Source organism: Emys orbicularis, chromosome 10, assembly GCF_028017835.1.
Source record: "Emys orbicularis isolate rEmyOrb1 chromosome 10, rEmyOrb1.hap1, whole genome shotgun sequence".
Classification (NCBI taxonomy): domain Eukaryota; kingdom Metazoa; phylum Chordata; order Testudines; family Emydidae; genus Emys; species Emys orbicularis.
The window spans coordinates 77,905,554-77,917,938 of record NC_088692.1 but is presented as its reverse complement, the minus strand read 5'-3'; the positions used below and the strand labels follow the sequence as shown (position 1 = coordinate 77,917,938).

General features: G+C 42.4%; 1 protein-coding gene across 1 annotated transcript in view; it reads left to right on the top strand.

Moving 5' to 3' along the window:
• LOC135884230 (A-kinase anchor protein 13-like) overlaps window positions 1-12,385 on the top strand; it is a 46,935-nt gene that overhangs the window by 30,052 nt on the left and 4,498 nt on the right. The window lies entirely within an intron of this gene.

The window sequence follows — 12,385 nt, the reverse complement described above, 5'->3', positions numbered from 1 at the left end:
CCACTCCACCCCTTCCCCCAAGGCCCTGGCCCCACCCCCACCCCGCCTCTTCCTGCCCCTGCCCCGAGTTTGCCCCCCCCATTAGTCCCCCCCCCCCCCCCCCCCAGCGCCTCCTACATGCTGCGGAATAGCTGATCGTGGCAGGCGGGAGCCACTGAGAGGGAGGGGGAGGAACTGATCAGCATGGCTGCCAGTGGGCGGGAGGCACTGGGGGTGGGATGGGGAGGAACTGACTGCTGGTGGATGCTAAGCATCCACTATTTTTTTTTTCGTGGGTACTCTAGCCCCGGAGCACCCATAGCATCGGCTCCTATGAATGTAGCCGTATTGAAACAAGCCCCTGCCTTAAACCTAAAACACCTTCATGCACTTAAACACAGTGACATAGTTTCTGAAGTTGTTGCAGGGTGTGATCTCTCTCCAATAAATGTGCTTGGTCCTTGGTGACTTTCCCACTCCTATGGTATATAGTGCTCAGGAAGAGTCATTCCTGGAGTCTCTTTGGCCCAGGCTTCATGCAATTAAAGAAGGGCAGCAATTTCCTTCAGTGGCTTCAACACCATGGGAATGAAAATTTTCCAGATGGCATTCTTTACTATTAACCTTTTTTCCTGACTGTTGCTATACAGCGCATTGATATGAGTGTGAGGAAAAAACAGTCTATTATTTTCAACTATATACAACAGTATAGCTTATGTAATTTAGTGTATTTCCTGCTTTTTATCTATGTGGCAGGTAATGTTATAGGAGAGACGCATGTTCAATGGAATTTGCCAATGACAGCGTGCTTCTGTATGTTGCTGTGGTCTCTTTGTTTCCTCCTGGTAAATGTAGTGATTAAAGCAAAGTTGGCCATATTATTCACTCTGTACAGTCTCTGTTTGCACTGTCAGGGTAATTAAAGTTACTTGGAAAGAACAATCTAGTACGATTACTGATTACTGGAACCCAGTGCAGTCAGTGAGATTGATTCATTTTCTCATGGAAGCGATACAGAACTGGTAACTCTTAGACTGTTTTTGTGTTGTGTGTACAAGGCATACAGTAATTCTGTGACAGTATTGGGTGCCGGGACCTCATCTCTCTTGGGACCCAAATAGCAGAATTGCCCAGAAAGGAACTGAAACGATTGTGTTCCGTTTCAGCTTGAAAAGGAGCCAGAATACCTCACAGGATTTCATTACAAAAGCAATCCATTCCTATTGTTGTTATCCTAACATCCCTGTATGCAACAAAGGACACCACTTGAGCTTCTGTTTGACTTTAATGATTGTATCTGCAGTGGTGCTGGATGGCAGTTACCTCTAGTAACTTGGGTTTAATATGTGTATTTCATGTTGGAAGATATTGTCACAGAAGGGAGGACTTCAGTATTGGACCAGTTGTTGGTGAGGGGTGGTGGTGGGGGAAGGTGAAGAGAGAGTCTTTTTTATCATACTTGTATCCAGAAAAAAATCTATTTAGCCAGTATCGTTCCTTGGTTCAGTCTCTCTTATTGAAGATGGGTTTCAGAGGGTTAGTCTGTATTAGCAAAAACAATGAGGAGTCCTTGTGGCACCTTAGAGACTAACAAATTTATTTGGGCATAAGCTTTTGTGGGCTATAACCCACTTCATGAAAACTTATGCCCAAATAAATGTGTTAGTCTCTAAGGTGCCAAAAGGGCTCCTCGTTTTTATTGAAGATGCTGATTCTAGTAGGAGAATGATCTCTCTTAGCTCAGCTTCTCCTCCTGCTGGACTCCACAGTGAATCTGCAATCATGTGCTTACCTTTTGTATTCAGCCAGTTACCTTGGAAATGGTTATGATGACTCATAGCCAAGTATTATTTGACCTCACTGGAGGATTAACTATGAGCAAGAGGCAGTGTGTGGGAGACCAGCCCTTGTTGAAACATCATAGCCGGGGTAATTAACAAGTCCTTCATGATTACACAAATTAAGAAAACCCTAAGCAAAGTGGATGACTTTTGGCCAGTCATCACATGATAGAACTAGGAGTGCAGGTTCTCTGCGTAGCATACAAGGTAGGGTGACCAGACGTTCAGATATTATTGGGACTGCCCCGATATTATATAACATAAGCCCAAGACTGAGAAGTTGTTGGCTTGTTTGGGTTTTTTTGTGTAGGGGTGGAGCAGGGAAGAAGGAGGTTTAAAGAGAAAAGTTTTAAAACTCCTTTAAACCTAATATGCAAAAGAAACATTGCCATTTTGTTTCTGAACTTTTTCTGGCAGTTCTGGTTTGAAAACATACCAGCGCTCTGCTAGTACATGCGAACCAAAAAGGGGAACTGACCAGGTGAGGTTCTGCTGTCTAAGCTAAAGAAAATGTTTAAAACAAACTCCCATAAAGGGAGAGCATTTGATTAGACTGAACAACATAAGGTAGCATTAGGCAAATAATTTTTTGAACACATGACTGTAACCCTTTCAATTCTCATTATACATAAAAATATTCCATAGTCTGAATGTCTTACTTTAAACAAAAGTTGTTAAGGGCAGAGTCCAAAGCCTGCTACATTTCATCTTACTATGAGTAATCTGCTCTTTTACTGTGTGTTTTCATTGTTGGTCATATGATAACTAATCTTTAAAAGAAATCTTTTGACTATTCAAATACAAGCCTTTACTTCTGTACATGACAAAACTGAAGAAAGGATTTAAATTTATAACCAGAGGTTGAAGATAGGGCAAGATTGTTATTTACAGAGGGATCATTTTTAATTGAAATATTAGATTCTGAATAGACTATATTACTGGGCTGAATTGTACATCAAATTAGATCATCAGCTGTGATGTCTTGCAAATATTCAGGACTTGACAGTCCTCCTCCTCCAGTGACACAGTGGAAATAGCCAATAACCCAGTAAAATTATCATACAAATTTGTAAGCAGAAATGGATCAGGCTTCATTTTCCTGTGGGTCATTTCACGCGTCATGGGTTCATAGAAGGAATAGCTTAGTGTTTGGACCATGAAAACCCACAGTCTCCTTTAAACACATACACATGTTCATATGTGTAGTACAGTTTTGGAATGTATTACAGTGAGACTTCTGAGGGTTCTTTGTTTTAGGATTTGTTGGTGGGTTAGGTCTGAAAAGTTCCTACGAAGTGTTGAATACCGGAAGTGGCAGTTTGTTAAAAGCGCCTGATTATAAAATTGTTCCATCTTGCATTCCCATTGCTAGTTAGTGTTGGGGAAGGCAGGGTGGGCCAGAACTGGAGTGGGTTTCGTTCTGAAGTAATGATCACCTCAGCCAAGAAGAGGAACAGAAGTGGGAAAATCACTGTCTAGATTTGTACCAGGAGTGTTGCATAATTAACAGAATGTCACTTGTCTCTCTATTGGGTGGTGGTAATTAGTATTGTTTTTATACAAGCTCTGTTTCCTTTGCTTACTGCTGCGAAGGAGATTAGTAAGAATTTGCACTTCTGCAAACTTATTGATTTTGAGATGCTTAGGAGAGGTCACCCCATATTTTACCTTTTGATCTGTGTGCACGTATATAAAATGTTTATTACCCCCATTGGATTACAAACCACATCCAATTGGCAGAGATGGGGTGTGCCTATGCCTAAAGCACAAAAGCTGTAACAAAGAATAATTGAAGAGAAAGCACATTTTCAACACAAACACCTTTTATATGCTAGAACAGGGGTCGGCAACGTTCGGCACGCGGCTCGCCAGGGTAAGCACCCTGGCGGGCCGGGCCAGTTTTATTTACCTGCGGACGCGGCAGGTTCGGCCGATCACGGCCCCCACTGGCCGCGGTTCGCCGTCCTGGGCCAATGGGGGCGGCGAGAAGCCACGGCCAGCACATCGCTCGCCCGCGCTGCTTCTTGCCGCCCCCATTGGCCCGGGACGGCGAACCGCGGCCAGTGGGGGCCGTGATCGGCCGAACCTGCCGCGTCCGCAGGTAAATAAAACTGGCCCGGCCCGCCAGGGTGCTTACCCTGGCGAGCCGCGTGCCGAACGTTGCCGACCCCTGTGCTAGAATAAATTTAACAGGGTCCGTCCTCTTCCTCCTCCCATTGCCAAAGCAGGATAGTTCCCATGCTCCAAGATTAAACTCGGTCTCAGAGTCAATACCATACTTGGGCAATTATAATTATCACTTAGTTTACAATCTGAAGGCCTTTAGGTTGGAAAAAGGGGTAAACAGTGAGGTGGCAAAATTTGCAGATAATACAAAACTACTCAAGATAGTTAAGTCCCAGGCAGACTGCAAAGAGCTACAAAAGGCTCTTTCATAACTGGGTGACTGGGCAAAAAAATGGCAGATGAAATTCAATGTTGATAAATGCACATTGGAAAACATAATCCCAACTATACATATAAAGTGATGGGGTCTAAATTAGCTGTTACCACTCAAGAAAGAGGCCTTGGAGTCATTGTGGATAGTTCTCTGAAAATATCCACTCAATGTGTAGCGACAGTCATAAAAGCAAACAGAATGTTGGGAATCATTAAGAAAGGGATAGATAATAAGGCAGAAAATATCATATTGCCGCTATATAAATCCATGGTACGCCCACATCTTGAAAACTGTGTGCAGATGTGGTCACCCCATCTCAAAAAAGATATATTGGAATTGGAAAAGGTTCAGAAAAGGGCAACAAAAATGATTAGGGGCTTCTGTATGAGGAGGGATTAAGAAGACTGGGACTTCTCAGCTTGGAAAAGAGACGACTAAGGGGAGATATGATTGAGGTCTATAAAATCATGACTGGTGCGTAGAATGTAAATAAGGAAGTGTTATTTACTCCTTCTCATAACACAAGAACTAGGGGTCACCAAATGAAATTAATAGGCAGCAGGTTTAAAACAAATAAAAGGAAGTATTTCTTCTCACAATGCACAGTCAACCTGCGGAACTCTTTGCCAGAGGATGTTGTGAAGGGCAAGACTATAACAGGGTTCAAAAAAGAACTAGATAAATTCATGGAGGATATGTCCATCAATGGCTTTTAGCCAGGATGGGCAGGGATGGTGTCCCTAGCCTCTGTTTGCCAGAAGCTGGGAATGAGCGACAGGGAATGGATCACTTGATGATTACCTGTTCATTCCCTCTGGGGCACCTGACATTGGCCACCTTTGGAAGACCGGATACTGGGCTAGATGGACCTTTGGTCTGACCCCAGGATGGCCATTCTTATGTTCTTATGGCGATGCTCTTGCTGGTCCTTGCAGCTTCCACAACATGTTTCCTCAAATGTGCAACTCAGAAGCCTCCCAGTTATTTATAACTGTTAAAATAATAATGACTAATAATGTGTACACCACTATGAAATTACCTGATATATATAAGTTATTGCAGTGGGACCTTGTTTTGCCCTTTTGTTGACCATTTTCTATTTCACCTCTCCATTGACAGCCTTTTACGGACCTTCCTTTCTAAACTAGATACTAGGTGCCCTGACTGTTCTACAATTATTTGCTATTCGGAAGCTACAGGAGTAAAAGGAAGCATTATGATAATCCAATAGCAGATGGGGATCCAACAGGTATCATAAAAGGGACTTGACTTGTTATGTAGCCTGCATATCAGCAGGAACGTTTACCAGGTCCCAGTAATGGAGGGTTCAAAAGCGCATAATATAGATTAAGGGTATGTCTACACTGCTGACGGCGCTTTAACGTGGCTGTGTAGTCGCGGCTCCAGCGCTGGGAGAGAGCTCTCCCAGCACTGTAATAAACCAGGGGAATAGCTACAAGCTCTGGGAGCGCAGCAGCACTATCTACACTGCCACTTTACAGTGCTGAAACGTGCATCGCTCATGTTTGTTTGTTTGTTTCCCACACTCCTGAGCGAAGAAAGTTTCAGCACTGTAAGTGGCAGTGTAGACTAGGCCTTAGTCCCTTATTGGAAGATTAGATGATTATTGCTGAAGCTCCCCTATTAGTGGAACAGAATTGTGGGTGGATCTAATGCTCCTATGAACTAAAGCAGAAGCTGAACCTGCGGACCCGGCAGGTAAACAAACCAGCCCGGCCCGCCAGGGGCTTTCCCTACACAAGCGGTGGCCTCAGTTTGAGAACCACTGAACTAAAGAGTCATGAAAACTGTTCAGTTCATGATGTCTTACATGCTTTCAGCAGCATTTTTACCAACCTGCGGACGCATTAAGTGGTATAATGCAGTTAAACCATTTTGTTAAACTGAACATTTATTTTGTTTGTGTTACTGCTTTCCTTTTGCTTTCTAAAATGAAGCATTTCACCAAACTGCTGGCTTTTTGTTTTCCTAGTTGAGCTCATATTTATAACCCATCATTTGAAATGTTTTCCTTTGTGCCAGAAGTAAATGCTGATGCTGCAGAGTAGTTGGAGCTTTACATCTTGTCTGGTACTTTGTGGTGATGTTTATTTATCTTAGGTTCTTATATAGTCTTCATTTCCATTGTATCTGAGAGCCCCACAGGTTTCAATGCATTTGTCCTCACAACACTCCTGTGAAATAGGAAAGTGCTAGTCTCCCCGTTTTACAGATGGCGAACTGCATCACAGAGAGGCTAAGTGAGTTGCACAAAGTCATGCAGGAAGTTTGTGGTGGGACAGGAAATTGAACCTGAGTCTCCTAAGCCCCATTGTGTAAGTTTGTGAGGTGGGGATTTACCCACTGGGCCTTGAACTGCTACGTGCAAGCACATTTTAAGTGGGTTACATGATTTAACATTCCTATTAATCTGTCTAAGGCTTCATTTCTCTCTCTTTCCTTTTAACTGTAGTTTAGGAAGTTAGGACTTAAATGAGAGTAGGAACAGGCCCTTAATTGTTCTGTTGCAGTAACACTAGTTGGCTGCAGGCAAACAAAACTTCACTCTTAACATACTGGTAGGGTAAGAAATGTCATGTTGGTGAACGATGTCATTAAAACAATAAAGAAGGCGATTACATGCCATACCATTGACTCCATGTTCACTATAGTGTTTTATCATTTATCATTTTCAGAAGTTGTCCTGTGTGAAGTATCTAATTGATTAGGGTCTACTGCTGTAACGCTGAAGTCAATGGAAGTTTTGCACTGGTTTCAGTGGGAGCAGAATTAGGCTCTTAAGCATCGTGTGTGTCTCTTTGTGGTGGTTGCCATTTGCCAAAAGTTACCATGCATTTGGGGTACCCCAATTATTTCCTCTTATAATATTTCTACATATTTCCATTACTACTGCATGGTTCCATAACTTTCAGAAAATGTTGACTTTTTAATGTTGTTCACTATATTTGTCCTTAATTATGTTCATATGGGGAGGTTCTGACTAAATTTTTTGTAATTCCTTTAATTTTTAGGATTTTTTTCTACTTGACAGCTGCTGTTTAAAGTGAAATAAATTGCTATTAAATGAATATCTTCATTTAAAATATATACTTGATTTTGCATTTTTTAAATGTATGTTCATGCTTATTCTCCTCCACCAATGTATATGTTTCCAACCTAGGAAACTACTGTTAATAGAAAAGGCTGCCCTCTCGATTTTATTAAATAATCTTTGTTCTGGAAGACCAAAAGAGTAAACAAGTTATGTAACAAATGATCACTTGGCAATAATAGTCATGTGGACTTGTTTTAAAATATTCTTAACAATGAAATCTCTACAAAGCTAAAATAGAGACAGATGATATAACCAAAAACAGTTATATACTGCAGCTTCTCTGGTATACTTTGGTGCATTATGCAGACTTATTAAAAGGAGATGAAGCCAGCTAAATGACATACGTCATAGGAAAAAACTGGTGAATACTGTATAGAGAGTATCTATGACAGCGTGTTTGGAAGGTATATAGTGCCATAGATTTTATGACAACCCTACATTAACAAGCCACTGAGTGTGTATGGAAGAGGTGGAAAGATTTTGGCTAGGAAATAGATTTCAGTGTTGAAGGTTTAAAACTTTGAATGTGGCCTCTCTCCATTGTTGTTGCAATATCTATTTATTTCAGCCTGTAGTAAATCCATGTGTTGCAAACAGTGGGTATCTCATGTGCACACACTAAATCACACACAGGGCCCTTAAATTTCAAAAGCAGAGTGCTAAACTCCTTGAGCAAAAGAACTCCTTTATCTGTTAGCAGTACAGTAACTCCTCACTTAACGTTGTAGTTATGTTCCTGAAAAATGTGACTTTAAGTGAAACGATGTTAAGCGAATCCAATTTCCCCATAAGAATGAATGTAAATGGGGGGGATTAGGTTCCAGGGGAAAAAAATTTTGCCGTACAGTACAGTACAATACTATAGTTGGGAGGTGCCCCGCCTTATCCCACCCAGGCACAGCCCACTGGCATTGGAGACAAGGAGGCTGACAAGGAGGCCGAAGGTGCTATAGGCTAGGAAAAGCACATTGCGCAGCAGCAGTGGCAGCTTCCCCTACTCTGCAGTTCAAGTCACCATGACAGAGTCATGATAGAGGATACAATTAGCACAGGAATCCCGAGTCACCTACTAAAGCAAACCTAGCACGCTCTTCCAATGTAACTTTAAATAGCTGCCGAGGCCAAGAACCTATTGTTTGGTGTATTAAATATGAATCCTCAAAATAGGAGGCTTGGACAGGATTTCCACTTTCAGCTGGGTAGGAAGTGAAGTCATGTTTTAAGGCATTCATTGGCTTTGTTTAGCTACAACAGTGTTTTGTCTCCATGTATGCTTTGTTTAATGATAAGGAGCCTGCAGGAAATGATACCACCCTTTTAAACACACCCTCAGTTTTAGTCAAGCACAAGTAACTTCCAGGTTTCCATATTTTTTCTGTGTATTATCTCACAGGGTGTCTCCACAGAAAAAAATAAAAGGCAGTTTTGTCAGTTTTCTTCAGTTCTGCGTGCATAAGTGCAGGTGGACGAGAAGCCTGTGTTAATTTTAATTTTTTGTGTTTATATATCGTGCTGTTGCCTGAAGCAAATTCAGCTTCTAGCTAGGAGAGTGTAATGCAGCATTACAGCTAGTATAGAACAAGGAGTAATGGTCTCAAGATGCAGTGGGGGAGGTTTAGGTTTGATATTAGGAAAAACTATTTCTCTAGGAGGGTGGTGAAGCACTGGAATGGGTTACCTAGGGAGGTGGTGGAATCTCTTTCCTTAGAGGTTTTTAAGGCCCAGCTTGACAAAGCCCTGGCTGGGATGATTTAGTTGGGGTTGGTCCTGCTTTGAGCAGGGGGTTGGACTAGATGACCTCCTGAGGTCTCTTCCAACCCTAATCTTCTGTGATTCTATATAGATCAGACATGTCTTTTTAAAGTGTGGGGGATAAAGTTTTACCATTCTGACAATTTACCTGTATAAAGGAGTTGCAATAAAGACTCCATAGTTTACGTTGTAGGACCGTTTCCATTGTAAACTCACTTTGGCTTCACTTCCAATTTCTGTTTTAAACAAAAAAAACCTGCTTTCTGCATACATTTTTTCATGTTGAGTCCCTGCCCAGAGAGGCCGTTTTTTAAAAAAAAGCTGGAGGTTAATCAGAGAAGCCAATTTAGTTATGAGACTGAAAAATGGATGGCATTTCACTTTCTAAAAATGTTTTTAACGTTTGCCTGCTCCTGGGCAAACATTGGTTTCTTATCAGCGCTGACCGTCTCTTAACACAGATTTTGGTATGGAATCTTGGGAAGAAATGTACCAATCCACACTGAACTGACGGTGGGCAGAGTTCAAGTTGTTAGGGTAGTTCGTGGATAGGTAAAGTTGATGAAAAGTTGTTTCTAGTTTCACTTTATATGCTCTTAATATTGTGGATTTTGGAATTTGCTTACAAAGAGAGGGCAATGTGTAGAAGTTTGCCATAGCTCAAATTCAGTCATACCCCATGTGCACCGATAAATAAAACTGCTTTTCAATCTGTTAATGTATTTATAATGTGCCCAGTGTTGTGCTTGGTACCTCTCAAAAGAGAAGGCAGACCTTCTTGCTGCCCTGAGGAGTGCACAGACTAAATCAACCCTAATTGAGACAGGGGAGAGAGAAATGTGAGAGGGACAATACGGTAACTCAGCAAGAGCTATTGGATGGTCTGATGGAGTAATGCTTGGTGTATATGAGTTTTCACAGGGTTAATGAGTGTGTTCATTGGCTAACGTCATGTGGATATTGTGTCATAAATGTGTGTTGATGGTTCTAAGTGGGAAAGGCGTTCCAAGCAGAGGAATAGCAGGGAGGAAAGCACAAAACCGTTTGCGAAAGTAGTGGGCAAATGTGGTATGAAGGCTGGTGTCATTGGCAGCGCAGCTAAAATTCCTATTAGACTATTATTTGGTTTTATACAGTGGTCATGCTTAACGATTTATCGTTTGCCTTAGATCGTTGTTTCTCAACCCTTAGGTCATGACTCCCCAGGGTGACATGAAAGGCAATCAAGGGGTCACAAGACATTGAACATTTTACTACAATTAAATGCACTCTCTTCCACTCCCTGCCCACCCTTTCCCTTCAAGGACAAGTATTCTTGACCTCTTGAAACACACTCAAATTATATAGGCGTATTGTTGTTGTTACTGATACTTTAATAAAGCAGTAAGAGTAAAAAGTGAATGGGAGTCGTGAAGTTTTTTGATTTCCAATAAGGAGTTGTTGTGGCTGATATTGCAATTTCCTGGAGATCTTACAGTGTTAAGTTTATGTATCGTTGGGGTCAGGAATTGTATGTAATTCCATGGGGAAGGATGACCACAGGTCTTCCAGGAACTAAGATTAGGTTAATTGACTCAGGTTGTGATACCTCCAGAGAAGTTCCACCATCTAGAGAGGCATATAGTTGTTCAAACTGGATTCTCCAGAGACCAACAGACAAAGAAAGGACTTTTGGATAAATAGTCTTACTGTCGCAGGGCTATGTTTCACAGCCAGCAAATGGTCAGAACCTTGTGTCCAAGGGGGACCCCAATCCTTCCTGGGAAGGATTGGAAGGACTTTGACCTACTGAGGCCCTGTAAGAGTGATGGATGACATCTGGTAAACGTCTAGAATGCATGTAGGATCTTTTTTTGTTTTTATATGTTTTCTCTGTATTGCTTTCACCTTAAGAATAAATGTGCTTGCTTATAAGGGTCTGTGCATTAATTTATAACTGCTTTCAATTATGCTGTTCATAACCCATCAGAGAGAACCGAAGTGCAGATGCTAGCTTGTTTAGGAAGTCTCGTTTGCTGGGAATATCACAATGTAGTCTGAGAAAAACAGCAGTCAGGACGGGGAGAGATACAGGTTTCTGCCCAAGAAAGGTAATGGCTGGCCTAAAAGTAGGTGCCGGTGATGGGCCATGGAGGGGGAATACAGGTACAGTTTTCCTGATCTGTGACAGTTGTCAACCTGAAAGGAGAGCCAGATCTCTGCAAAATTACGACATCTCACAGAGATCTGGCCTTCCTTCAATTGCTCACTATATTCAAAAGCCATATTGCATGCTTTTTGGCCATGTCACCAGGATGGATAAAAACACCCCGGCACACTGTGCTCTCAAACTCTCCATTGATGAGCAAAGGGGTACATGCCCTGACCCTACCTGGCACTGCTCACTGGGCTACCCCATTGATTCTTGGATTTGCAGTATTGACTCAGATTTGGGAACTTCAGTCAGTATACAATGCCTGGTGCGATGCCATCAGCTGTGGTCATTCTGGCTGGCACAATGGTCCTCAGTAGTCTATGCATGCTGGATGTTGATGATGAACCTGAAAAGATTGAGCGAGACTGCTTTGAGATGGTGCCTCCAGGGCCGGCTCCAGCTTTTTTGCCGCCCCAAGCGGCGAAGTGGGGAAAAGAAAAAAAAAAAAAAAAGATAAAGCCGCGATCGGCGGCACTTTGGCAGCAGCTCTACCGCGCCGCTTCATTCTTCAGCAGCAATTTGGCAGCGAGTCCTTCGCTCTGAGAGGGACTGAGGGACCCGCCGCCAAAGACCCAGATGTGCCCCCCCTTTCCATTGGCTGCCCCAAGCACCTGCTTCCTTTGCTGGTGCGTGGAGCTGGCCCTGGGTGCCTCAGATAACCAAATGGCTGGCTGCAGTGTTGTAAGTATTCCCGGTAGTAAGCATAGGGGAACTGTTCCATACACCAAGCATGTTCGTGTTTTTCAGAGTAAATGAGTTGGTACTTATCATACGTAAAGGAAATCCCTGCAGCGTAGTCGTTAGAGCAGGGAACAGGTGACCAGGAGTAATTGAGTATGCCATCAGTGTCACTGATTGTTTGATCTTGGGCAAATCACTTAACCTTGCTCTGCAACCTGTAAAATGAGCATAATCGCATTAACTATCACTTATTTCATAGAAATGTTGGGAAACTCAGCTAACATTTCTAATGCTATTTGACATGCTCTGGGGAAGGAGTTGTTGCAGTCCAGATATTATTGTAAGGGGCTCTTTGAAGCTGAGAGAAATGTTACCCCACTGGA